Source organism: Musca autumnalis, unplaced genomic scaffold (assembly GCF_047663935.1).
Source record: "Musca autumnalis isolate F117 unplaced genomic scaffold, ASM4766393v1 scaffold_2, whole genome shotgun sequence".
Classification (NCBI taxonomy): Eukaryota; Metazoa; Arthropoda; class Insecta; order Diptera; family Muscidae; genus Musca; species Musca autumnalis.
In genome coordinates, this window is record NW_027411755.1 from 2,587,735 (window position 1) to 2,611,829 (window position 24,095).

The 24,095-nt window shown below is 32.0% G+C and overlaps 1 protein-coding gene across 3 annotated transcripts in view; it reads right to left on the bottom strand.

Annotated features, from left to right (window-relative positions):
- LOC141393510 (uncharacterized) overlaps window positions 1-23,818 on the bottom strand; it is a 278,113-nt gene extending 254,295 nt beyond the window's left edge. For all 3 annotated transcript variants that reach the window (XM_073966538.1, XM_073966537.1, XM_073966536.1), the window contains exon 1: window positions 23,026-23,818. The gene's annotated coding sequence lies outside the window, so the exon portion shown is untranslated. The remainder of the gene's footprint in view (window positions 1-23,025) is intronic.
- Between the last annotated feature and the right edge of the window lie 277 nt (window positions 23,819-24,095).

Sequence of the window (24,095 nt, forward strand, 5' to 3'; positions counted from 1 at the left end):
CAAACTTTGCATATAGCCATAATTCTTCCATTATATTTAAATATAGTTCATATTCCATCCATCCACACCTTCATGTGTATCTCCTGATCACAATTTAAACATTTTATGCAAGAGTGCAGTTTACGGTCATGTAACCGACCGTTTTAGTTTTTTGGGGCAGGTTGAATAAACCCGATTTAGCCGAGTCTTCACGCACCATTTTGGAAATTTTTGCAGCTGGTACTTCTTATGTTAATATTTTCAGCGATTCATTTCCTGGACTAGTCCATGTTTTCTGAGAAAAAATCCAACAGTGTGCAACTAAAATTAGTACTATACATTTCGTAAGGAACATTGGACTATATTGGTCCACTCCTTCGGGTACTTCGTGGATTGTTTGTATTTGCCATTAGGGGAAATGCTCTAAAAGGTATTTCCATAAGCTTTAATTTTTCAGTTATCGGTTGAGTAGAAAAGAATTTTCGTTGGAGTCGCTCCAGTTTGATATACGATTACACACGTGGCTTAAATGAGCTAATCTGGCATAGATTACTCTTTCAAGGAATAACTCTACTAAACACTGTCCGATTTTGTTGTTTTTTTTAAGATTGTTAGAATTGCTCTCTTTTGTGTTTTGTGTCGTTTTGGCCGTTTTTAGACTATGCCCAACAGTGTACCGAAAAATTCAAATTCATTTGAAATATATGCCGACTTTGGCGTCGGCGTCGCCTGTTGTTGTTTTTTTCTCAACGCCCAACACTCAAACGTTGGATGTGTTTTCAGTTTTCAAATGAGCACCACCATATGTTCTTTATTTTGTTAACAAAAAAATCGCGTGTCGACGGTGAGCTATGAACGTTCAACCCTAGGATTGTAGTCAGACACACACTAGAGCTTGCACAAAATCGATGGCACTATCGATAAAATCGATTATTTTTTAAAAATTAAATATCGATAGATAGTTTTGCCTATCGATATTATCGGAACAAAAACCCCCAACCTAAAATTCATTGAAATAAATAGAAATTTCGCTGCTTTTCGGTTTTGTGTGTGTGAGAAAGTCCATAGTCACACGTACACATTTTTTGGAAAAGTAAAATGTATTTATTTAATATTTTTATAAAATAAAAGCATTTGTTTATTCTCTCTTACATTTCTGTGAACTACTTGTACAAAATTTCAAGAAAAGCATTGACATTTCCGCCATTTTCATCTACAAATGAATGTTGTTGACAACTTAACGATAATATCGATAGCAATCGATATTTTAAAATATTATATCGAAAATATCTAATGTTGAGAATATCGATGGTTTGCCAGCTCTAACACACACGCTTTGTGCCACCTTACTCATTACTTTAGGTTAGCTTTCAAATTTTGTTAGGGTAAGTTAGGTTAGGTTGAAAAGAGGGGCGCAAGTCGCCATATGTCCAATGGACATATACTTAAGCCAGAATAGGCCTGTTGTGCGCTCTAGACTAATTGAAGAAAGGGTCGTATTTGGTCTCTTTATTATTTTAGGAATTCTGTGCCCTTAACAAAATCCCTTAACTGTTTAACATCATTTACCGTTATCTGATTAAGTCCCGGTATAGTGTCGGTCACTAAAGACTGGGACCTGATATTTGCGAAAGCTGGACATTGGCAAAGAAAGTGTTCCAACGTTTCGTCGTCCTCTCCGCATGCCATGCATTAGCTGTTATCTGCGCATTTAATTTTATGCAGATGAGCTTGTAGGCCCAAGTGACCAGTAAGGATACCTGTTAGCCTACTAATGTCTGCCTTACCTAATAATAGAAAGTTTTTAGTTTTATCCTCATCCTCATTACTTAGTAAGTATTTTTAACTTGTTGCATTACTTTGTAATAGATAAATGTAAATGGGACTAACGGATCCGAAGTTTTAAATAAATTTATAAATTTATATGAAATTTGATGATGGGCTATATACATAGGTCCATTCCATCCGGTACCTGTCACATTGACATTTCGAACCAAAGTCTACTTACCAAAAATTGTTCGAAGAGGTAGCCTCCATATAACGGTACATACTTATTTCATGAATTTTGAAGAAAACCTTTGGTTTACAATATTTTATAGACAATTTTTTTGTAAACGATTTGTGGAGAAAAACTGCTCCTTTTCATTATGTTACAGACTGAGGATACTCTCTGTCGGCAAAACTGGTTTATTTTTGTTTACTTGTTTTTAATTGTATTAAGTTTTCAGCAGAAAAATATTCTAAAATATAATTTATTCTATTATTTGTAATTAATCTTTTTACTGAAAAACTTACATTGATAGAACAATTTAAAAACAAACAAAACAGCTGTTATATACTATTAGCGTCCCTCGTTAAACTCATAAGTGATCTTCTTTGTTTTTCTCCGTTTGGGACCTGATATCAAAAATCATGTTTTTATTATGTTGAGAGGATTACACCTTCTACTCTGTTTCCTTTCCATTGTAACACATAGAGACAGTAGGTGGCAGGTCTGAAGCTCCTTTTAATTTTTAACGGTTCATGTTGAAGATCTGTCAAATCGCCGAACGGCCATAAGGCACAATTTCAAATAAGCTAAAATGGGGCTAAACTTTGAGTCTTAGATAATGTCTATTATGTGTATTAAACCTCCATTACCACATTGGTTTTATAAAGCGAAATAAACTTTTAACAGTTTTCATTAAATTAAAATTAAATTTTTCAGCAGAATTTGGATCAGAATTGCGATTTTCATCTATGGACAGACTTATAGCTAGCTTTCAAATTTATCCTTTCTTTAGTGAGATACTTATTAAATGTGTCACAAAGCCCAAAATTTAATCGGATCTTTTGACTGCGTTCAGAATGGTCATAACGCCCTGAATGTCGCCGGTGTAGAACACCATTAGTCATTTCTATTTCGATATATGACATCACATTATCTCATAGCCCCCACATGTAACTCTTTGTTTGTTTTCAATTACTTTAATATTCAATGGCAATTATAACATTGTAATCAAAAAATTGTTTTTCCATCAACATTGATTAACTAACAATTGTAAATCAAAGTTCGTAAACTTATCACGCACAGAGTATGTGGTAACGTTTTCGTTTAATTACTTTTAGGAGCAATTCGAATGACTTTATTCAACGGTACAAAAAAGAAAAATGTAACTAAACGATATTTGCTTTAAAACAATATTATTAAAGAGTGCCAACAAAATAGAAGGAAAAAAGGGAAGAATTTCTTGTTATGCAAAGAACAAGAATATGACAGGTTAAACAAAAAAACCGAAGGAAATATAGCTGTCATATGTCATTGCCTCCGGAAATGAAAGGCCAGTCAACAGCTAGGAGTGGGAGTTTTGAAGGAAATAAATAAGAAGCTTTGTTACACAATAACACAATGTATTTATGCATATGTATATGTTTAGTTTCTACATTAGCTGGAGTCATGAGTATTGAATTATAATTCAATTCAATTAAGACAATCTAAATTTGCAATCCTTAATAAACCTTATTTTTTATTCATTGTAAAACAGAAAACTTATCACAAAATTTAGAAAGGACTTTTAACGTAAAAAAGGACTTTTAAAATAAGTAACTCCATTCAACCTAATATATGCCTTTTTAGTATTTATAACAACTTGTATGTGATTGCAATTTAAAACATATTTACAAATGAGAAAGCAAATGAAACGAAAGTGGCTTTTAAATTAATTCAAAAAAATCAGGAAACAACTGGCGGAAATATTTTGGCTTTAAATGATTTATTTCCTTTGTGAAAATTAATGTTGTCATAATTATAGGGTCTACAGCCCATATTATTTCAACGACATTTCAAAAGTGAGTTTACCAAACACAAGCAACCCCTATATTAAGTCAAGACATCGAAACTAATATTTTTTAAAATGTGTGTGGCAAAATCAAAGAAAGTAAGGCAAACCTTTGAAAACAAAATAAAATCCTCATTTTCATTTCCCTTTCTTTCAAGTTCTTAGTACTTTTCATTCTTTTTCACTTGAGCAACTGTCTCTTCCCCCATTTCATTTGTCGTATATGTATGAATGATATGTAGGTTTAAGTCATATTTTAAAGCCCAAAATACTGTTCGTCTCGTGGAACAAAGAACGTGGCAAAACACACTAACAGAACATTTACGAAAATACCAAACATAAAATGTAAGTAAGACTCTTAATGTATGAGTAGCACCGTGTGTGTGTACATATCATTTGTGTATGTATGTATGTCAGTGTGAGAATGTTCATGTTGCTGTTGTTATAGCCAAGTTTTAACCCAGTTTGCCATTGCCATTGTTTGCTAAATCACACTTTGTGCAAAAGTGACTTTGGTCGTTTTTTGTCTTTGTTGGTATTGTTATTGTCGAGGCTCGTATATTTCTCGCATACACGAGTTGAGTCTTTCTTTTGTTTTAGCTTAACAACACTTTTTTCTCACCGGTAAAATTAAACGAGGGGAGAATAAAGATTGGAAAATAGCATACGGAGTACAAACGTTTGAATAAGGCTAACTAAACACAAAGTTAGAGACTGAAAAATAATTACTAATAGTGTAACCTGATAAAATGTAAATAATACAAAAAGTGTTCTGAGAATTAACCCCCAGCTGTAGAACCCAATAAAAGCAATTTTTCATGATTTTTTCCAAGAATATTAATTACCACACATATTTTGAAGACTTTTTCATTTGAAAGAGCGCACTAGCTTACGATCTTGAAATTTGTAAAAATTAAATAAAAAATTAGTAAACAATAATAAATATTTTGCAGATACTACAAAGAATTGAAAACAAAGAACCCTTCATTATTGCCCACACATGTACTTTTCTATGAACACCACAAATGTTCTGTCATTTTAAATTTTTTTATTATTCCTCTTTAAATTTCAAACATGATTAATAAATTCTCATTAAATTATCCCCTTAATATATTTAAGTGTTAAATTTAATAAATTAAGAAGGACATCTCTAATTTAAAAAGTATTGCATTTCGGGATTTTTCTTATTCAAACTTTCTAGTCTTGTCTCGTAGCAAACGTAACGACACGTCTTTTTTCCCTTGGTTAACTTTATGCAAAAGTCTGTTGTTTTTTTTTTCTTTGGCTTAAATCCGACTTACTGTTTTTCTCCACATTTTTGGCACGTAAATTTGCCAACAATTATCATAGTCGACTGTTGGACTCGCCTACTTTCCTCTTAGCCACAAAGGGAAAACGTGTGTATAAACAGATTTTCATATCTGCACAAACTTGCCTACAAACACTTATATTTGTTTTTGCAACGGAATAAGGTAGAAAACTAGTTAGCATTTCCTAAGTAAATTACACAAATCAAAATACAGCAAAAAAGCAAACTAAATACCGAAAAAAAACTTAGTTGACTAAAGTTATTTATCGGGTTAATGACATTTGTCACTGTGGTGGTATCTATGCTGCTTTCTGAATCTGGTATGTGTGTGTCCCTCTCTCAAAACAAACTTTAGTTCTTTACTTAAATTTACAGGAAATGTTATATGTGAGTATGTATGTGAGGATGTGTTTTTATCAGAATAACACGAAAGTTGTTCATTAACATTTGCTTTTTTCTATGCTCGATTTAGAAAACAAACAAACTTTTTGTCTATTTAACTATTTGTGTGTAGCAATGTAAAGATTAATTTATACAGATGTAGCTCACACACATACACACACTTCTCGTAAATGTGAAGTGGAATATCAACAAATCCATGTTATTATGAAAATGCTTAGATTTTCTCACTGATTGTGCAAACGGTCTATCTATTCTACCACTTAAATATTCTCTCTAAGATATTGAAATAGCTTTTTTCTCTATGACACATGATTGATATTCAATTATTGTCGATTTGACAGTGATGTTTAACAAAGAAAACAGTAAATCTGGGTAATGTACTATTATCCAAAGTGCTTTACAGTTAAAGGGTAAATCAGTTTATCAACAATGACCTTTCACAACAATAACAACAAAGTGTCTGAGATTAAATTAAGTCGAATTCTTGGTATTCTCCGCTGCATTACTTTTTGATTGATTAATGTTAGGTTGTATTTTTGGCAGTTCATTATTTTCTTTTTGGCTTATTATCGTACATGTAAGTTGTGTCAAACATACATATACTACATTTGCAGAAATTCACCTTAAAGTCGAAAAGTATATTTATTTCACACTTGAAATGACTTGAAATGAAATAATATTCAGATTTCTTAAAATACACGACAAGGTCAAAATAAAATTATGCAGAAGTTTGGGGTAAAACTTAAAGGCAAATGAGAAATAATAACAAGAAAAAAAAAACAGGAAGAAAAGGATCAAAGTCGGGCGGAACCGACTATATGATACCCTACATTACTGTCAATATATAAAATATACACATATGGGAGTTATATCCAAATCTGAACTGATTTCGATATAATTTGGCACATTTATTTCTACACCGATTTCAGTAACACATTAAAAATTTCATCGAAATCGGACATATGTATATAGCGTGTTTTGCAAAAAACGCAAATCGTCCCACATTCCGAATTTCATCGAAATCGAACATATTAAGCGTGTTTGGTGTAGCAAATACGTGAAATCGTCCGCAAAAATATATGAGAACTATATCCAAATCTGAACCGATTTCAGTCAAATTTGGCACATTTATTTCTAGACTGAATTCAGTAGGACATTCAAAATTTCATCGAAATCGGACATACATATATAGCGAGTTTGGTGCAGCAAATAAGTAAAATCGTCCGAAAATGTACATATATAGGAACTACACTATCGGCCAAAACTAAAGCACCCCCTCAGTAATTTTTTTTTAAATGATAATTTTCTTAAGAAAACTAATTATAGATTTATTTTTTATTTTTCTTTTTATTTATTTATATCTTTATAATTGGAAAATACAAAAATAAGGAATTCAGAATTTAATAAACAAAAGTTAAAATTCAAAAAACATTTTAGGTCGGAAATATAAGCGGACAAAACTAAAGCGGACAAAAAGTTTTTGTTGTACCTCAAATTGGGGGGTATTTGAGGTACAACAAAAACTATTGAAATCAATATTTCGTTGCATATCCTCTATTCTGGATGAAAAAATCACATCTTTTAGGCATAGAGGATACTAAATTATTAATTATTGTAGGCGAAATAATTGATTTTCGGAAAATTTAGCTTAAATCTTCAAAATACTGTAAATCGGAAGTTATATGGGGGCTATACCCAAACATGGACCCAGGTCCACGATTTTTGGTGGGTATGTTTAGTGACCACTAGGAACGCTAAGTACCAAATTACAGCTAATTTAGTAGGAAAATGTGGCTTAAATATCCGAAATACCGAAGATCGGAAGGTACCGCTATAAGGGGGCTATAACAAAACATTAACCGATATTGTTCATATGCATCCAAAAATGATGCTACAGCATTCTCTGGCCAAATACAAAATCGCTTAGGTTTAAAAATTAGCAAAAGAACGAATTACAGAAGAACGGTAGACGCCGACTTATTCAGTCAAACACCGACTTATTCACAAAGTTTTTTTAATGCCCTCCTGCACACTGGGTAACTGAATTTAAATCTCAGGAAAGGCATCATATCAATTGCTTAGAAGTGTTTAGACCGTAAAGTTATCCTTACTAATGTTACCTTTTTAAACTGTAGTGTCGTACTAAATATGTTTGAAACAAACTCGACGATAAAAGGAAGTCTCATATCATTGAGCTAGAAATATAATCGGTTGATACAAGGTAAGTCTCGGAGATGTTTTTATGAATACATAGATATAAGAAGCCTTTGGAATTTATTTAAAATTAAATTCTAATTAATTTTCTTTCTTGATGGGCTCGATTGAATAAATCGAAGGAACATGCATTGAACAAAGAAATAGAGCCACCCAGCATGGTAAAAGGTTGCATATTGGAGGCTGTGAAGCTTAAAAAAAGTAAAATTCAAGTTCAAAATAAATAAAACCAGTTCATGTGTCTGGCTGGTTTTGGACATTTCTTTAATATTTTTTTATTTTTGCCTTATTAAGGTAAATAGTTTTGAAATTTGTTGCATCGAGATGTCTTTCAATAATTTGGTAACAAAAATTTAAACTTTTTTATAAGAAATTCCAAAAAATTAAAGAAAACAAGCTAGCAAAGACAGACAAATTAAAATTTCAATAGTTGCATAGTTATATCTGAAGTAGCATACCTTATAACATGTCCTTTTTCGTTAAAAAATACTCAAAATGGCAAGGACATTTGACTAATCTATGTGGATCCTATTATTATGAGGTATTGGAATTTTAATGGTTCTTTCTGCCAACCGATTGCTAAAAGCCTGACGTATTAAAATGGACGTTGGTGTTATTTTATTGGTGTAAAGCGGTTTTAGGACATAGCATGTTACGTGTATATTTTTATTAGTCCTTTTTAAATGGATGTATCTTAAACACAACGAGGAGTTATCGAATATAAATTCTACAATATATTACCCCCGACCACCCTCCATGTCAGGGTACAGAACCCGTATTTAATGCAGCTACATCCGTTAATATAGTCTTCCCTGCCTCCGCCCGCTACAAATGAACTTCATTTCCACCGTAAAACATTTTCTTATTTTGTATTCAAATGTTTGAATACAACAATATACATATGGTAAAAAACAAATTTCCTTTGCAATTCCATTTAAAACAATTAATTTTTTTTTTTTTTTGCTAGCACATCTACGAATTTTTGTATAGAGGTTAAGGAAAAAATCTGATTTCAAATCTGTTAGCGTTCACAAAATTGGCCGATGTGCGCAAAAGTTACTGCGGGTTTTATTCTCTCATAGAGAAAAAATATTTAAAAATTTCTTATTATTAAATGTATGCATATATCAGCAACAGCATCTGATATCCAACCGTAAATGCCACATAATTTCTAAAATTTGTTTTTTCGCGATTTTCGCGAAAAATCTACCTCAGAGTCAGTCCGTATAAACCTTTAAAAAATGAATTAAAAATACGTACAGAATCTAGACAACGCGAAAAAATATGAAACAACAATTATAAAAATTGGCTTTCTAAATTGCATATTATAGCAACAACAAAACAGAAAAAACTTATTGTTAAAATATAAAATCAAAATATATTTTTTTGGTTCGATTAAAAAATTTAGAAAAAAAAATATATGGGAGTTCTCCAACTATTTCGCTAAAATCCCATACAATAGTGAATGTACATATTCTCGTAAAACTTCATCAAGAAATATGGTTTACCGTCGTGAAAGCATAACAGCTTACTGTGATAACTGATAACGATAAAAATTTAAGAGTAATATTGAAACCTTAATCTCATTCAAAAAAATATGAATATTAAAAAGCCTGTTATTCGCGAATTAGTTAAAGTCGCTTGATGCGCTTTCGATTTTGGATACAGCGAATCTCTTTCATTATCTATGCATATTTCGATGTTTTACTCAGCGGCCATTGTGTGCCGTCAGTTGCACCCCACAATGCCTTCGATCTTGATGCGCATCCGGTTTCATTAACGCTCATCAAAAACACGTCAATATACACCTATTTTAAATAGATTCTTAACCCTTTCGGCCCGAGCTTTTTTCCTCGCATTAGTAGTTACTTTAAGAACATAGAATTAAAGTTTAAGTCAAAACTAAGACATAACATAAATTGGTGGGCGTTACCCCACCTATTTCGGAAGATACAGTACATTTAATCTAAAATTTATTTGCTCATTAATTTGTGCAATTATGTAAATATAAATGTTATAATCGTATAGAAGAATCGTATTGAAGAATAAAAACTAAAGTTTAACATAAAGCTCATACATTTTGATTTAGAAATGATTTAAATAAATTGGACTGTACACATCGATTTTTGACATGCCGTGATTTTCCAGACTTCACACTGAATAATGCATCGTAGTTCTGTTGATCGGGATACAACTGGCACTTTTTTATAATTTTTGCATTCTTAGGACTACAATTAGCCAAAGCAATGTGTTCTTTGAGGAAAAAATTCCGTTAGTTTTAAATAAAACGACCTTAAAATCGAAGTTGCTTATAAGCAACGTTGGGGCCGAAAGGGTTAAAGAACCACGGATGTGCCTCCACATTCTATTTTACGTAAAATACGCATATTACTCGCGTATCTCTGTAATGTGTGACAGGCGTTTTCGCAAATATTATAATCGCGTATAAAAGATTCCATTTATGTGATTTTTTTAAAGAAAATCGCGGTTTTGTCGAAATATATTTTTGCTGATTTTCCTATTTCCAAGGTATCACTATCCGCGGTTTTAGTCGATGGATTCGATGGTTTCGCGGAAAGGCTCATTAGATTCGTCACGTAAAAAACTAAATAAATACGGGGTTCAACGGAAATTGAATGACACTTGTAAATTTTAAACGCCAACAATAGGAGTTTTAAGAAAATTCACGCATCAAATGTTGGCCTTAGGTATCCAAATACCAGGATACTGTAAGGAGCACACTTATTAGATATACATACATTAAACGACTTAAAATCGCAAGTACTATAATCCTATTATGAGTTTGGAATATTATCTTGTTGTGCGCACGGATTATTAAAAAATTTCACAAAACACCGAAATTCCGCCTTCAAAATATCAGCATCAATTTTAGGTGGATGCAGTGGTTATATCGAAAAATCGTACACTGGTATTATGTTGCCTGGAGTATTCTGTGATTTTTTCTTTGGTCATAGGTCTATAAAATGTAAGGTAAAGCCAGAAATCGGAAGGGAACATAAAAAAAAACTTGTTGACTTCAACCCATTTTTCTACATTGATGCCAACACAGCTTCCACGAAAATTAATTTTAATGGTTGACATTTTGGAATCCCTCATAAAACACTTAATTTTAAAGAATTTTAGTTATTCTATGTAGAATATGTTAAAAGTTAGTGAATTCTGAATGGGTGAAACTCGGATTCATCGATTGTAAAACGTTTTTGGTTTTTACCATATATTCTGCATTCCAACAATTAAATACCAAAAACCATATGATTTTATAAATAAATAGGTAAAATGACATATCTCCATTTGTTAAACACTTCCATAAAATTTTATAGCCTTACCTTCCAGCCGTATAGAAAATATAGATTTTTGAAAAAAAAAAAAACATACTTTGACCACAGTGCGCAACGGAAAATTTTTGGGGCAATGCAATATATCCTGAGATAATGACCCAAAAGCTGTCAAAATCCCTTCAGGAACCAAATATCATGACTGATGTCCACGATTACTTGCAAATTGAGTTTCCGGTTTGGCTGAAACTTTGCACATTGTGAACAATTTTCCAATCTGCCAACACCTTCGTGTATCTGTCTCACAAAGTTCAAAATGTTCGCTAAAGTACTATTTTAGAGCTATTCGAGGATGCGTTTGCTTTGCTTTTTTCCGAAGGTAGTTCTTGTAATCTAAAAACTGTCAATAATCAGTTTGTGTCGGAGTGGAAATAAATTTTACTAAATTATATTGAAAACGGTTCAGAATTGTTTTACCCGATTTCACCAATTTGATGCACTAAAAACCCCATGTCTGCCCAATTTAAACGAAACTTGAAAAAAATTACTAAATCTGGACCAGAAATAGGTTCGCCAAATAATTTCGAAGACGGTTCAGATTTAAAAATTTCTTTGAAGCACAAAATGCGCTATATCATTCAATATTTTATGAAATTCAGATAATGTGTAGGTTGTATCATATCCTTTCCTTACTTGTTTTAATGTCTGCATTTATCTCAACTTATTTGAATACCCAATATTTCTATGTAATTTGTATATGTTGATGATCACTTGTTTATGCAATATTTAATTTATTCCACTCTAAAAAAACAGAAATACGACAATATATTTCCACATATAGAGAGATAATAAAAAATACAGATGTACATATAAAGCAATTGCAAGAACCATAACAATAATTTTAAAATTACCAAATAAAAAATAACATAAAATTTATGCATATTTGTACTATGTTTGGCTGATAATATTCTACAAACAAATTATGCAGATTAAATATGAAATATAAATAAAATAAAAACAGAAAAAACCCAAATCACTCAAATAGAAATTATTATTAAATTAAAAAGTAAATAATTTAATTATTTGGTGTAAGATGAGCCTATGTGACTTTCAAATTAATGCAAATACGAAATTACTATTTAAATGAATTTGATTTTATGTGAAATTGCATATGTTCATTTATTATTTATTCGGTAATATCTGTATATGCTGATATGTTCATATTGCCCTAGACTAAGAGGATATGGGACGAAAAGTACAACTGTCTGTGAATTTTACACTGGAAATAATCTAGTTTAATTTAAATATCCATATAATTTTGTAATTTAAACTTTGGCTTGGCTTTGAAATAAATTAATCCAGAAATAAATCCGAAGTGTCTATAACGCATTCAAGCTACATACACAATAGATATAACAGAACAAATATGTATACAATAGCCCGAGAATTTATTAAAATATTAAATTACAATAATACCTTAAGAGGTCTTTGTATTTTTGAATTCATTTAGTATTAATGACTACTAATTTTCTTAAGAATAACATAAGGATTCCAAATCCCCCCACCATTTCGATTAATAAAATGAAAGGTGAATATGTGACCCAAAGAATATTGTATCTTCACAATACCTGACACGTTTTCACGTGTAGTGTCCATGAATGTAACAGCCTGTTAATTATTCCACTAGGCGCATTTCGTATTGAATGATAAATCTCTTAATCCCCTTTGTCTTCCAAAATGATATTATTATAATTGACTTCCGCGATAGATAATAAATCTCAGCGTTAATATAAATCAAATTAGTTATTATGCTTTAATTTTTGTTGTATGCCGTCCATCGCAAGTTTGATTAATAAATTATACGAATTAAAGCGAAAAACTTATCGAAAAATGTATGTAAAAAATGCATACATAAGTACATATTCACATATACATATATGGATTTTTCATTTATGATTTTCCTTCTTATATTGCAACATAATTACTCCACTTAAGGGCATCTATAATTAATACTTTAATTTGTAGTTGTGAATAATTAAGCGCTTGAATGAATCTTGTGTGAATTATGTGGACAATAATTCTGGTCAAGTGACACCAAAATGTCTTGGAAAATCACACACAAAATTCAATGAGAATTCATAATTTGATGAATGATAAATTACACCATACAAGGGACTGTATACATATGTATGTATGTATACGGGTGGTATTTACATCCAAACAAAAGGCATGTAATTACTGTCATTTCCATGGAAATCTGATTACAGTATAAAGTGTCTAAACAAAGGAAATCAAATATATATTAAATTATATTGCTTTCAAACAAATTACCTGAAACTTACAATTTGATTTATTGTTTTTGGGCAAGCGTCAATTAATGACGATATATTGAGAAATCAATAAATTCCTTGAATTGTTGTTAAGTTTCTGTAGTTATAATTTACTTGAAGTGATTCGATTATCATACTATTAGTTTGTCAAGTGGAATTGTATTCTTTTGACAAATTCCTTGACAGTCGACTTTTGCGTTTTCCGAAGCAATAATCATAGAACATCAATTAAACAACAATGAAGTTTTGGATTTCGAATGTAACGCCAGAAATTATAAACAAAACTTAAGTGCCCCTGAACAAATCTGAAAAATCATTTTAAAGTACAGGTAGAATAGAATATGTTGCAAAAATTTCGGCCGCACAAAAATTAGCTGAGAAATGATCATAAGAAAGAGAAAATTCATTGTGACGTGTACGTAACATCGAAGTTTGAAACGTGGTTTTCTCAAAATGGCATTTTGGAATGCGGTGCCCACTGTAGCTCGAAAACGGACGATCCGATCTTCATATGTTTTCGTGGGATTGTTATACACATAAAAAGATTGTACTTAAGTGAGAGACTTTTTTGATTTTTTTTGACGTATTTATGGCGAAAAAACTATCAATTTTTTTAGTTAAAATCGAAATTTCGACTTTGACAGTTTACAATTGTTTAAAAAATTGATTTTTTTGAATTCCGCTTTGCTTAAGTACAAGATAATTAGGTTCTGAATGACCCCACATAAGCATAACCTGATCAGTTTATTCGTTTTCGAGCTACAGTGGGCACCGTAAACTGCTTTAGTAAAAACAGTGTTTCGTAGACGGCCATTTAACTAACTTATTTTTTTTTTTTTTTTTTTGTGATGTGTATAGTTTTTACATACAAAACTGTAGGTACATACCTAATGAAAAACAAGTAAAAAGCTTCCACATTAAAATATTCTGAATTTATGTGGAATATTTAGATTTCTTTCCGTTATGATTAGGGGTATACCAAAATGTGGACCTATGTCTGCAACTATTGGCGGAGAAGTGTTTTGATCACTACACGCAGAAAAATTTATGTTAGAAATATGTTTGGATCCAAACAAATATATGTTTGGGACCGGTTGCAAACAAATATATGTTTGGATCCAAACATAATATGTTTGGGTCCAAACAAATATATGTTTGCAACATTTTGTAACATATCTCAATTTGATATGTTTGGGTAAAACATATTTTTTATGTTAGAACATTTTTTTCATGGGTGGAGATGGTTGGTCAACGAGAGTACTAACAGTGCTCTGTCTGTTTAACCCATTTCGTCGTAATTGGTGTTCGATTTTTCGAACAGTAAAACAATTGTATGGATGAAAAAGGTAAAATTTTAAACAACTTTTAGTATGTATATTGAGCCTTCTCTGTCAGCAAATAAAAAAATCTTCCCTTGAAAACTTCCCCTCCACCTCGATGGTAGGGGTGCATTTTCGAAGCCTATATTTTTGGATACTTGTTTAATTAATTTTAAAAAATTAAAAAAAACATGAATTTGAAAAAGTAATCATGGTGAATTATTACCAATACATACAACCGTTTCACAAAACATAAAGAAGTTGATTTAGATGCACAAGCAGAACTTTACATATGTGCAAAGTTGACTGTTCGAAATTGTCATAAATGTCAGTGGCTATATCAAAACGTGGAAATGTATGGACAAATTAGGGGGAAGAGTTATTATAGCCCCATAGAAGACTAAATATTAAATTTCAGTAATTTCTGTAGGATAGCCGTACTATCCTACAACATCCTGAAAACCCCTAAAATCGGGAGGTACCGTTCTAGTTTGGCTACATAAAACATGAACCAGTGCTCACAAATTTCTGGATAGAAGTTTAGTAGGCCCAAAGAAGACTAAATGTGTATTAAATAACTTCCGTTTATATATGATAATGCAGCTAAACCCCTGAGAAATCGGGCGGTATCGTTCTATGAGGGGTAATCAAAAATGTGAACCAGCACTGACACATTTCCGGGGGAAAGTTTTGTAGGCCCAAAGAAGACTCTATACTACTCTTTAATCATGTTTTCGTTCACTCTGGTCTATACTTTGCAAATCGTAATATTTTTACGCGACATAGATCGTCCAAACATACTTTGCATTTTGACATCACAAACAATTAAGAGGCAGTCTCACTTGTATCAAGGTGTATTTTTTTTAAACACGGTGTCTCCCAAATTCTCCCAACATTAGTAAAACTCAACATAAATTTATAGCACTGATTTCAAAAGTACCAGAAAATTTATTTACAAAGAATTTACTTTTAAGGAAATTAAAACACTATATATGAATATCTTTTTACGTAAAAACATTGTCAATGCTATCAAATATAAGTTGAAATCTGGAAATTGTACATTTATTTCACTCATAAGCTGCGAATGCTTTTCAAATTTTTCGACTTCTCTTGACATATTACCGCTGTAAATTGGCAAAAAATTGTACTGCATATAATCAATTTGATGTGTTTAGGTAATATTTATTTCAATCGAAATCAAATTTGTTGCCATAAATGTTCGATTTTTGTCCACGGCCGGAACCACAGTGCGATATGGCCCTCTTCGAACATAAACTAATTTTGGACCGATATAATAAAAACTTCTTTAACAAATTTTTAATTTTGATAGACTATATCAGTCAATCTATACTATATCGACTCAGAATTTTATCCTGATAACAAATATGTATACTTTATAGGGTTGCAAATAAGTATTTTAATGCGTGACAAACGGAAAAATATACCCTCCATTTTATGGTGGAGGGTATACAAATTTCGTAATAATAATAATTGTTCCAAAAACATGCCAGAAGGGACAAGGGAGACTTCTCTCATATCAATGAGTGCACCCCGATTCATATTAGCTCAATGATATGGGACCTACTATTTATCGCCGAGTCCGAACGGCGTGTCTAAGACATCACTTGTAGAGAAGTTTTAAATTAAAAATTGCATATCTCAAGTATTTTTCAACAGAATTCAAAGTTTACTTAGAAATAATAAATTATGTTTGGTGTCTTCTAAGCAGCCTAGAGCAGGAGGAAAAGCATTTTCCTATTTTTAATGCGTTTTTACACTTATATGACTATAAACCAAACATTTGTTAACCGCTTTAAAAAAATTATAGCTTATTCGAAAAATATTAGTCGTCCATTTGTCGTTATTAAATTTAAAAAATATTATATCAGAACAAATGCAGATTTTTTTTATAATTTTTCAAACTTTTTTGACGGCTATAGGAGGGGCAGCTGCAGAGTTAAATAGTACAAAATTCTAGCTCACTATCCAAAATAGCAATGCCGTATGTTTTTTACATTTCTTGTTGGCCTGTGTAAAAATTGAGCAATTTTTCAAGTTTTTGCGAACATTTGAAAAACACCAATTTGGGTGGTTGTGAACGGTGATAAAGTAATTTTTAATATATAAATGTGTAATTTTTAGTATGGATGTATCAAGTAGAAATATTTCTTAGCATTTTAGAAATAAAATTGTATTACAAAAGTGTTGTAGAAATATCCCTAAAAAATCCTCAAAATATGTCCATATTTTCCACAATTTTTTTTATTTTTCTCTTGTGGACTCCTTCGATTTTCCGCTTAAACCCCATGCCGATTTTTATGCATTTTGATTTATGTCAAAAATTGTGAAAATAGTCGTGGCCTTTATTTTTGGCCTTTTGGGTTTTGTCTTGATTTTGTGTGGTCTTTTTGTACATTATTTCGTGTTTTGCATTGATGCCCGTGTTCACCCTAGATAACTCTATGTGTGGAGGTTTACCATTACTATATATAATAATCGGAACTTTATATATGATTTATATGAAATGATGGCGATGGAAGTTAATGCCGATAATTTGGAGTTCATTGTGTTCTTATGAAAGTTTGTTTTAATTTTCATACAAACTTCCACTCAAAATGCCATGTAATACGGTAATCCCAGCTAATGTCTACTACTGGTATGAGAACATACGGAGGCATGAACTTGCATGAAAAACCAACAATTTAAAACGCAAAAAAATGCATGACTCTACTATTTTTCAACAGATTTAAAAATTTTTCCCTATTTTGGAAAGCTAACTAATTATTTTTCTAGCATAAAGTAAATAATTGCTAATTGCTCTACGCGGCTTAGAGCACAAGAAAAGGCATATTCCTGTTTTTTAGTTCGTTTTTTTGCTCTTAAACCGCTATAACATATCCAATTGTTAACCGATTTTAAGCAGTTATGGCTTGTTCGATAGACGCTGTTCTTCCCTTTTAAAGAAAAGAAAAATTATAGAAATCTGCCCACAAAACAGAATTCTTGAATCAGAAACCCTGCAAAATTGTTTTTACAACTTTTGTATCATAACCAAAATAAGTTGCGGCAATTCAAATGAAATCAACACAGAATACCCAGAAAAAATTTTAAAACCTCGAAATATCAGTAAATATTACAAAAATTGAATTGAAACTGAAATAAAAAATGCGCACAATATTAATTGTTGTGTCTTTCGGATCTGGAGAAAAAAATGACTGAGATATGAGCACTGAATGCGAAAATCCATTGCGTTTTTCTCAAAATGGCATTTTGGAAATCGGTGAAAACTCTACCTCGAAAACCAATATTTTTGTGGGACTTGTATGACATCGAAAGATAGTCCTTTATAGACCGATGTATTTAACAAATATAATGACCTGTTTCACTAAGACGATTCGAATACACATTCGTTCGCAATACTACCAAACTTCAATTTTTTGAAAAATATTTGAATTGTTTTTATTTTCAATCAAATAAACATTTCATACAACAACAGACAGTTTGGTAGTAATTCGAAAGAATTTGAATTCGAATCGTCTTAGAGAAGCAGTCCATTAATTTGCAATATTATGATCAAAACTTGGTCGTTTTAAGGTAAAAATTGATATTTTGATTTGAATGTTTTTTTGTATAAAGTAATATTTTGTAAAATCCGCCTATCAAGGACAATATTTTTATATATTTTAAATACGCTCAGAAATTGTTTTCTGAGATTAATTATTAATTTTTCAGTTGTTTTGGGAAACCGCAAACCATATCAAAATGGTACTAAAGAAAATGTTTTAGTAGTGAAAATTCTCTACAAGATTGTTCTTTATGATATTCTAATAGGTCTTACTGGTTTTTAGATATAGAAATTCAAATTCAGATAACACTGACTCTATCCTCTACTTATAAAACAATGTAATGACTGCAATTTCCCAACTCAATCTGAAACATGGTACAATCTAGGAAAAAATTACGAAAGCCAATCTTGTATAGAATTTTCACAGCTATACGATCTTCTCTAGTCCCATTTCGATAACACTTACTGTTTTCAAACAAATCGTGAAAACCTAACAAAAAACCTAAAAATTTGACCTGAACTCCTACGTAACAACATTTTTTAGCCCCATTTCGCTAGGACTTCGGTTTCCAAGCAAAATCGCGAAAACCTTAAATAAACCTAAAAATGTGAACATTGACCGCGATTTATTTAAAAAGCGCTACGGCGATTTTTTTGTTTTTTGATTTTTCTCATCTAGGAACATTGTAATTTCAGAATCCGCAAAAACTTCGCAGATGTAAGCTCCTTTCAAGTTGGGTCAAGAGCACCGTGTGCAATCGAAAGATATGACATATGCAAAATTATGCAAAATGAATAAATTTATGCATTTTACATATTTTCTTATGCAACAAATATTTCAATAATAGGTACAAAAATGTTTGTGTGTAAAATTTTTCTGTTTAAAATTCTCTTCAGACAAATCAATAAACTATAGAAATGTATAACCACAGCCACAACCTTGAAAATACCGAAAATCGGGAGGTATCGTTATATGGGGGCTATATGAAGGCCTGAACCTAAACCGACAAACTTTAGGTTGAAAGTTTTTTACCCCCGAGGAAGACTTAATACCAAATTTCAGCAGTTTCGGCGGGATATTGAGGACACAACTTTCAAAATACCGGAAAACGGGAGGTACCCTTCTATGGGGGCTATATGAAGACGTGGACCTATACCAACAAATGTCAGTTGGAAAGTTTTACATATACCCCCAAGGAAGACTAAATTCCAAATTTCAGCCATTTTGGAGGGATATTGAGGCTACAACCTTCAAAATACCAGAAATCCGGAGGTACCGTTCTATAAGCGCTATATGAAGACGTGGACCTATACCGAGAAATTTCAGGTGGAACATTTTATACCCCCAAGGAAGACTTAATACCAAATTTCAGCCATTTCGGAGGGATATTGAAACCACAACCATTAAAATACCAGAAATCAGGAGGTACCGTTCTATGGGTGATATATGAAGAAGTGGACCTATACCAAAAATTTCAGGTGGAATGTTTTATACCCCAAAGAAGACTAAATTCCAAATGTCAGTCATTTCGGTGGGATATTGAGGACACAACCTTCAAAATACCGAAAATCGGGAGGTATCATTCTATGGGGGCTATATGAAGGCCTGATCCTAAACCGACAAATTTCAGGTGTAAAGTTTCATACCCCTAACGAAGACTTAATACCAAATTTCAGCCATTTCGGCCTGGTATTTAGACCACAAATCCTTGTGTATATTTTTGCATATGCTCATTTTATGCAAATATGTAAAAATATGTCAAAATACGCACGATATGCAAAATTTGCAAATATTTCTGGGTCTAATTCGTTTTATTTTGTGATAAAACGAGTTTCTATCTAATCAGATTTTCTCTACGACCATCCTAGCCATATATGCATTTGCATAGGATTCCGCTGCCTACTGATCGAAATAATCGTCGTAGATCCTTTTTATGTAGCAGCATGTATGTCAAGATGAACTGAGTTGACCTGATCCGTCCGTTCGTCCATCTTAATATTGTAATCACGCAACGAATCTCAAAATTTTTCGGATCATCACGAAATCTTGGGTGTTGAGGGAGTCCCTATTAATTATGGTGATTGCAACAGAGGTTTTTTCTACATTGCGACCGCTGAATATTAGTCGCAATATTGCAAGCATTCAAAGTAGGTTGGTGGTAGGTGGTCAAACAACGGAGATATAGCAATAGTCGCATTTTACACCCTATTTTTGACATCTTTTTATCCTCAGCCTTAAGGCTAATGAGAGTATATACACTGTGATACGACCAAAATGTCCTTCATCGAAGTAATGGGGTCTAACCCCATGTATGTTTGGACGAAATATCTTTCAGACAATTTGGAGTCGATTTAACAATGTCCGCCCGCCTGTCTGGCTGGTGCGCACGATAACTTTCGAACGAATCAACCGATTCGAGCTAAATTTTATAATTCGTAATATTTTGCCCAAACTTAGTTTAAGTTCGAAGATGGACCATACCGGAAACACTACTACGGGTACCTCCCCCAGAAAAGTCAAAATTATTCTGTAAAATGATGTGAACCATAACTCTCGAAGGGAGCAATCGATTTTATTCAAACTTTGCACATCCCATTATTCCTTCAAGATAAAGATCGGGTTCGAATATATATCGGTCCACTCCTTCGGGAATCTTCCGCACAAAATTCGGATCGTTTTGATTTTTTTAACAGATTGTCATTGAGGCCCCCTTTCTGCTTAGTCCAATCTATGCACATCGTATTATTTCATCCAGTCATGTATCAGATTGGAATATGGACTATATCGGTCCCATCCTTTGGGCACCTCCCACTATTCATTATGCTGAAGTTTTGGAAAAGTTCAGTTTGAGGATTCATCTCGGATATATTTGAATTTTTTTGTAAGTCCATACTTCCTGAGATAATGGTGAAAAAAAACCTCCATAAAACCCTGGCAAAGTGTGGAAGAAACCATCAAACTTTTTCAAAAATATATTCCAAGCTTAGTTTAACGTAATGTCAATAAAATGTCAAAATAAAAACGTCAATAATTTGGTGTAGCCCCGACCCATATTACGTTACCTACAAAATGCACATATTTTGAAGTAAACTCGTATACGGCAAAATGATTGTGTTTGCTTCTTTTTTGGACATAGGCTGATTGTAAATCTCCGTCAGCTGATACTTTCTTACAAGGTTATTTTAATGTAATGATGAATATCCCAGTGTTGAGTGCATTACACAAAAGTCATCAATATTAAAGGCTTTCTGAGATTTAAATTGTTCCCCAGAAGTGGTGAAATGCTCGAAATATACAAAAAAAAAAACAGATAACCTAAATGTCTCTGCTTCTGACCGTCTGTTCTTCAAATCAATACCAAATGTATTGACGTTGATGCTCAAATATCGGAGCTATCCCAATTTAATATTTATATGTAGAATTTTTTATTTTTTGATATATCTCCGATTGTTTTTGGAGTACTAAAAACATGTAACCAGCTAATCAAGTATACAAGCGGAGCTTTGAATCAGTACCCAGTAGGTGGTCGGTCTTTAATATATTCCTCAATTTTCTTGCTGTCAAATCCAAATGAGGAAATTTTGGACAACTTTCATGGTCTGCGCGCTTTTAAATTAGGCTGTCTGAGACATGTGTGAACTCCATGGATAATGGAATTGATTTTCAAGTCCTTTTTCAACTCGGAAGGAATCCTTTTTCCTCTCCAGAAGCGGGAAAAAACCTGAGTTCTTCGTCGTTTTTCATTCGTTGATTGCAGTTTGGATTATTTTGTTAGAAGACCCAACCAATCAATTTTTCTTTAGGCTTTTCCTTCAAATATAAGCCTTATTACTGTTTCGCGCTTATTTGCACTATAGTAATTTCTGCGACCCATTTTAGTTAATATATTTGAAAGAAAACCATTGAGTTAAAAGTTTACATAAATCAAACCAATATGCAACTCAGTGTAAAATGGCGCCTAAATCAAACCACAATTACCATCACAGACACTTAACAAAATTTCTAAATATTTAAGGTCTCTAAAGGCCAAATCGCAAGACTACCTACTAAAAGTTAGTAATACATTCTTTCTAAGAAAAGAAAACAAAAGTGATTCTAATCGAATAAAAAACATATTTTTGTTCAAGCGAAATATTAAGGACTTATGCAAATCATTATTAAAAAAAACAAAACTTTCTTTTAAATTCTTCGAACAAAGTATTTTAACATGTAATAACTTTCAGAAAAGTTGAATTTTTGTTTTTCACTTGAAGACACACTCTGAGGGCAATTTTTACAAATCATTAAATACAATTTGGTCGCTTAAACGATATCAAACAGCAGCAGCATTCGGCAAAAGAAAATATCAATTATTCCAACTTAAATATTTTTCTTTTATAATGAGGCTATAATGATAAATAGACCAAACACATACATTTATATTTGTTTGCAAATATATCAAATATATATTATTTGCACAGCACACTTTTGGGGTTTACTAAATAAACACACCCGCACATAAACCAAATACAAAATCCAAAAAGATGATAAATAGTTCTAAAATAAATATTTGTGTGGGTGTGCATTTGTATGGGATCTATTTACTTTTAATTATAAACATTTCCCCCTAGCAAAGCGTACGAACATTTATTCAAATAACTTTTAGAATTCCCATATTAAATTTATGTTTCATTCCTGATGATTAAGGCACATAATTGTGTAGTTCATGTACATATGTTAGTGAGTGTGATTGTGTTTCGTGCTCAAAACCAAGACATTTTGCACCATAAGATGAAAGAAAATGTTAACCTACTTTTGCTTGACTCTGCTAAATTTCCTTATGAACATTTCAGGCATCCTCATCATATTCCATGGCACACACACACTACCACGTAACAGCCAGCGTTAGGTTTGTGATATAGTTTTTTATTTCACTTCTTCTGCCGCTATCACAACCGACTACCACTGGGCGATGACTATTTTCGTTGTGCCTTTCCTTTTTTTGCTCTTATGACGGTTGAGGATACAATTTGTTACTAGAGATTTTTTACAGGTATATACTTAGGCAGATTTTTACAAATATATTTTCTTTGCATACTTTAAGGAGGTCATATTGATTTATGTGTACAATTTTGCTCTACGAGATTTCACATAGAAATTAATGCGATTTGTATATCCTTTTCGATTCGCTTAATTTAAATTGCATTGAATTTTTATTTAATTTTTGGATAAAATATTTTCCAATTTCTTGATAGCTTTTTAATGGAACACATTTTTTTCATAAACAAATAATATTATTTTTAATTTTTACTATTCACAAGATTTCACTTTTTTCGAATACGACGATACTGTTGTTTACACGATCTCATTGCGATATTCAATTAGTATTGCCATTTGGTATGATGGGGCATTAGCAATATTCTTCATTCAAAACACTCACAACACTCAAGAATTTTGTTAACCGCTCTAACAAAACTGGCTGGTGCTTCGTTAGCAAATAACGTCCGTGTACTGAATTTGCCTTACGAAAATTGTCGCAGTTTTGTATACGACACCTATACAATTCCACTGGATTTTTGTTACACTTCAGTTAACTTTCAACACACAACGAAATCACAAACATACTTCGTTTATTTTAGCGGAGAGAGTTTTCTATTTTAGTACAAAAAGGACCACAAACACATGATTCTCTTCTTGTACTCTCTGGTTTTTGAGAGTATGTCATGCATTTTATTTTCATTCAATAGTAAAAATGTTGTCGTAGTCCCAGTCAATATTCTCATTTTATGCGAATGTTAAGCTAACAGTTACGCTTATAACGGTCTAATAACGATGGTTGTGCTGAGAGCAAGAGAAATTGAGAATAAAAAGCCGGTAAAAGGT